At 37.6% G+C, this 6000-nt stretch overlaps 1 pseudogene; it reads left to right on the plus strand.

The window, feature by feature from the left end:
• Positions 1–5225, plus strand: part of LOC149260624 (ubiquitin-conjugating enzyme E2 22-like) — a 51160-nt pseudogene extending 45935 nt beyond the window's left edge.
• Positions 5226–6000: the final 775 nt, after the last annotated feature.

The raw sequence follows: 6000 nt of genomic DNA on the forward strand, positions 1-6000 counted from the left end.
GTCTTGCCAACTTCTACCGCAAATTCGTGTTGGGATTTTCTCATATCACTTGGCCCTTGAGTCAAGTCACCAAGGGAGGAGCGAAAGCAAAATTATTTTGGTCTGAATCTCAATAGATGGCATTCACAGAGTTGAAACATCACCTCTGTTCGGCACCGATGCTTGCATTACCAAACTTGCAACAACCATTTGAGATCGAGGAAGATGCCTCTGACTATGCTATTGGGGCAGTCCTTACTCAACACGGGCATCGAGTGGCATATCACAGTGAGGCATTTTCAGGCATAGTCTGGAAGTATCCCACTTATGACAAAGAGATGTATTCCATTGTGCAGGCCTGCAGACAATGGAAGAATTACATTTTGGGGAAGGAAATGGTCATCCACATAGACCACTAGCCCCTATAGTTCATACAAAAGCAAGGGAAGTTGCAGAATGATCGCCATCAGAAGTGGTCCACATACCTGCAACAGTTCCATTTGAATATCAAGTATAAGAACGGTAGCACTAATAATGTTGCAGATTGCCTCAGTTGACCATCGATCATGGCGTTAACCACCATGCTCAACTCTTATGGGCACGAGACTTCTGATTGGCCACCTCTCTACAAAAGCAACCCAAAATTCAGCCGCACATACCAAACACTCTTGGAGGTTCAACATGTTCTAGATTTTCACCTCTAGGATGCCCTGTTATGCCACCTAAGTCACCTTTGTGTTCCTTCAAGTGAGCGTGCCAATATGATTTGGGAAGCACATTACAGTTGGGCTGCTAGGCATTTGAGGGTCAAGAAAATGGTGGCACTACTGCAGAAATATTTCTATTGCCCGAATCTTTGAAAGGATGTCGGAAAGTACATCAGATCCTGCACTGCCTGCGCCATTGCCAACTAACGATCAAGAAGCAAGGCCTCTATACTTCATTGCCTACCCCTAGTCGTCCTTGGATATCCATCTCCATGGATTACATGTTAGGCCTTCCTTCTACTAAGCATGGAAAATACTGTGTTTTTGTGGTCGTTGACAGGTTCTCAAATATGGCCATTATGGTAGCCTGCAAGAAGAATATCACAGCAGAAGCCACTGCTAAACTCTTCTTTGAACGAGTGTGGGTACACTTTGGGATCCCACAGTATATCATCTCAAACCGGGATAGCAAGTTCCTCAATACATTTTGGTCTAGTCTCTAGTCGATGCTGGACACCAAACTCACTAAGTCCACAGCCTTCCATCCCCAAACTGATGGCCAAATAGAGGTTGTCAACAGGAAGATCGTACACATTCTGTGCATGTACAACTCAAATCATCCATGCACATGGGATGAGAGCCTCCCCTATGTTTAGAACAACTATAACTGGGCTCTCCATAGCTCGACTGGCCACAACCCTTTTCAGGTGGGCTTGGAATTCCAGCCACTATGTACCATTGATGTGGCCATGCCATTTGCAACTACTCAGGCAAATTCATCTCATGTACAGTCTAAAACAGATAATGCAAACAGCTTCATTGAGCACATGCAACATATCTGCCAGCATGTCCACAACATTATGGATAAATCAAATGCCAAGTACAAGCAGCGACATGATCAACATCAGGTGCCACACAAGTTTAAGGTGGGCGACAAAGTTTTGTTGCATTTGCAAAAGGAATGACTTACCAGAGCCTATTAGAAACTCATACCACTCTGATATGGTCCTTACACCATTACCAAGTCTATGGGAGATAATTCATTTGAGCTCAACATTCCCCCATTCCTTGGCTTGCACCCAGTGTTCAATGTGGACTGCCTTCGGCCATACCTTCCACCATTACTAGACACATCCGACATTGCAGAATAGCTCACACCAACAGAGTTAAATCCAGATTGCATGGAACAAGCTGCAACTATTCAGATCATGGAAACACAGATCAAGCACACTCGCCAGTAGAAGATCCAACTATATCGAGTTGTCAAAGTAGGCCAACTCCTTCACCAAGGCAAGTGGCTCACCAAGGACCAAGTTCAGTAGAAGTTTCCTCATCTCATGGAGGAACTCAACGCAATGGGGACCATTGATTCCTAAGGGGGGAGGAATGATCCAAGTAGATATTGGTGGCCACCCACCAATTCCACATGGACCCCCACCATTGTTTCTTTCAGTTTTTCAGTTTCCTTATTTATAGCACAATTTACTATTTTTGGCAGTTTTTCGAGTCTTGAACTTCCGAAGCCGTTTTGAGGCCCTAAACAACTTTTTTTGGGAAAATTAGGAGCAACATGGGTCTATGGACTGACGTTTATCTTCATAAAGTTGTAGTCCTCAGATATATATTTCTAATGAGGTATTGCACGCGTCAAACAGAGATCGTATGCCAAAGTTAGGACCCCGGGAAATTGATGTACCAATTTACCCAAAACATGGCCCATAGTTTGGTGCTTCATCTCCTAGGGTAAGGGTTTTGGATGTTTAGGGTTTTCCATTATTTTCTCAACAATAAATAGGCCTTCAAGCCTCATTATAAGATAGTTTAGAGGCATGTAGCCACCACATCTCTCCTCAAATATAAGCTACCATCGCCCTAGCTAGTTTATTTCCATTTCTGTTTGTAAGCATATTTCAGTATTTTACATTAATGAAATGAAGTATTATTTCTGTTGTATCTTTGTATTTATGGTTATCTCTATAATTTGTTGCATTCCTGTTTAAATCCAAATCAGCACTCCATATGAATTTGGTGGTTTTCGAATGAAATTGGTTTTAACTCCTGATTTTCCAAACTCTCCTCCCAGAGGTAATTTTTTATCCTTATAATGATGCTTCATCCAATTTACAATCTATTAAATGGATATTATGTTTTCTTTAGATGTTTAGTTTCCTATAGGTCATTCTTTTTTATTTTCTACTTACTGCTTATCTAAATCATCAAGTATATAAGGGGGATGCATGACTGTAAAAACTAAGAAATAAACTTTTGCGTCTTTCAATAGTAATGATTGGCTTGGACTGTAAAGTATTTTGTCACAAAAATCTTCCACCCTAATATTGCAAGAAATGGAGAGATATGTGACAATACCCTGAAGAAGGATTGGAATCCAACCCTTGGACTGTGACATGTTCTTCTTGTATGTGTTCATCCACTAATCAATTTAGATTATTTATCATAATGTTTGGTAAGAATTGTAGGGTGTTACATTTGGCTGGACACAATTGTGATTGTTGCATATTTTTTTCTTAAAAGATATTTGGAAATTGAAGATGCACATAAGCTATTTGAATGGTAGTGTAGTGTGTTAATTGGTTCGATTAAATGTGAGCTACAAGATTTTCACTTGTTGCATACTACTTAAATGATATTTGAAAACTGATGTTGCACATGAGCACAAAACACAATGGATTTTGCTCAACTTGTGGATCGGTTTTTAGTAGCCACTTTTAACCTTCTATAAGTAATTGACCAAGAAACTTAGGGATGAACTACTTGTGGTTCTAAGATTTAGAAGTGAATTTTAAAAATGTATTCAAGATGTTACCTTTGACGTGATCTGTGTGCACTACATAGTGAGAGCTGACTGGACTTCATGTGAAGAAGAAGAAACTTTATTGGAAAAAAAATTATTGTTATTTGTTGCATAGTTAACACACCTTGTATTATTCTTTAAACTCCTCTTTTTATCAACTCTACGGCAGTAAATTGGCATGGACATTCATGTAGTTTGTATGCATTCTTGGATCTTAGTTACAGGGACGGAAGTATATGATTTTTTCCATAAACAATAGTAATTTATTTCCCTTTATAAACTTTGGATTACTGTTGTAGGTTATAAGATGCCTACTTGTCGAACCATTCCCAGAGTCTACTTTGAATGAACAGACTGACAAGATGCTCATGGAACACTATGAAGCATATGCAAAGCATGTCAAGTATGTTGTATGTTTTCATCTATATCTAGAAAATATTTACATGATTACATTTTATTCATATAATTTTGGGATATATATGGTTAACCCTAATATTTCTCTCCATCCTTTGAGAAAATGGTACGAGGATATTAAATTCGATATTAACAAAGTGATTGGGGTACTGGTAAATAATTGAAACGTTGAACATACCCCTGTCAGAGGAAATGAGTACTAATCTTCAAATCTCAATTTTGTAGTTATTGACATAATTCTGGACATTTCCCCTTGTAAAGCTAACCATGCTTTAAGTATAGTTTCTACTAACATTTCCCCTAGTGAGCAGGGTCCATAACTTCTTCACATTTTCCTTTAATTTCACTCTTAAGTTTTGTCTACACATTAGATTTATTAGGTTCTTCACTGGTTGTATTCTCTCTACATCTCTGTCTACATCTTCCTGCACTATCTAATGTTGAGTAGCGCATATCCCTTTTCTAGGGTTAACACTTGTGGGTCACCCTTTCTTAGGGTCTTCTTTCTTTCTTTCACTTGTATCTGATAACTTGTAGCTTGGGCTTGTTAACTGGGTTTTCTAGCCTCGTTCACTTGTTTTCCTTGTGACAAATTTTTCTTTATCAATAACATAAATAATAGTGTGAGAGGTTCTTAATGGGTCCAGATCCACACACCTGCACATGTCTCTACACATATGCCTTTGGTACTCGTCTACGTGGGTCTTCTTATGCAAGCACGCCTTTGGTAATCGTCTACGTGGGTCTTCTTATGCGAGTGTGCCTTTGGTAATTGTCTACGTGGATCTTCATATGCCAATAGTAATATTAGTAATATGTAATATGTAAATTGTTGAGACATGTTGTGGATCTAGTCAACTCTTCTAAAAAGGGTATCATAAAAAATGCAAACAAACTTGTGTGCCTAGTTAATTATACAACCTGATTTATTTCTCTTCTTTCCAAATATTTGTTTCTAAGAGGTACGATGTGCTTATGTTACAAACAAAATATATTGATATGGGTTTATATTGCAAGCTCTATACAATAATTCACGCTTTGAAGCCCAAATTGAAGAGTAAAGTGGCAATTTCAAAGTCTACTACTTTAAATGAAGGCCCAAAAAATACCCTTGTGACCTCTCCTATCCCACTTGTACCATGCACAACAAATAGGAGAATAATATTCAAGATCTAAGCATAAATGTTGCTTCAATAGAAGATATAGGAGTTGGTGCATTAACAGTAAATAAGAAGAAGGATCTAGCTTCTACCAAAGTTCCCATTGATAAGAAAAAGCTTGATGCAAGGAAGAAAAATATTAAAATATCATAGAACTTTAGCCCTTCTTATCAGTTATTTGAGTCTTTTAACTGGTCATGTTACAAAGGTGAGCTAATTTATTCTATGAAATTAAAATGCATTGATCCTTTGAGGCCAGATTGAGTATAATGTATTTAGAAGCTGGAAAGGTTTGGTCTCAGAATTTTTGGGAGCCAAAAATTGGGTACCTAAGACATAGTTAATGGAAACTACTATAAGTTTATCAGTTGGTATCTATATTTATCATTTTTGGCACCCCCTTAAATAATTTTATATTTTTGCATTATTTTATGAGACTTCGCCCATATAGATCTAGTTTGGTATGTAATTTTCAATGCTTGTATGCAGTGTTCGAAATAGTAGTTTTGTTAATGCTAAGTTGTTACTCTGAACAACTAGGCTCATAATGGAAAATTGAATCAACCTGAATATTGAGTTTCTTTGGCAATGTTGAAATTTAGTCCTTTCACAACAATTAGTTTTTAGTTGAATAATGCCTATTTTTCATTTATGTGGGTATGATGTGTATTAAGAGGATGGAAAGGCTTGGTCTTAGAACCTGCTCCAATTATAAAACAGAATCACTACTTAGACCAGGATGTTTAAACTTGATATCAAAAGTGGGTTGTTCTCAGATTCAAAAATATTTTCTCCATCAAATTCACAATCGATTTTATCCGTTGTTCTTTTTTTCACCTGATTCGATTCATCAAGAACTAGAGCCAATACTTATTGCTCCAGTTGTTAAGGTTTTGGCTATATATTTGAACATAACATTGTGTGACAT

This window comes from Pinus tabuliformis, chromosome 6 (assembly GCF_031772625.1).
Source record: "Pinus tabuliformis cultivar Carrire ecotype Pingquan chromosome 6, CPIR1, whole genome shotgun sequence".
Classification (NCBI taxonomy): domain Eukaryota; kingdom Viridiplantae; phylum Streptophyta; class Pinopsida; order Pinales; family Pinaceae; genus Pinus; species Pinus tabuliformis.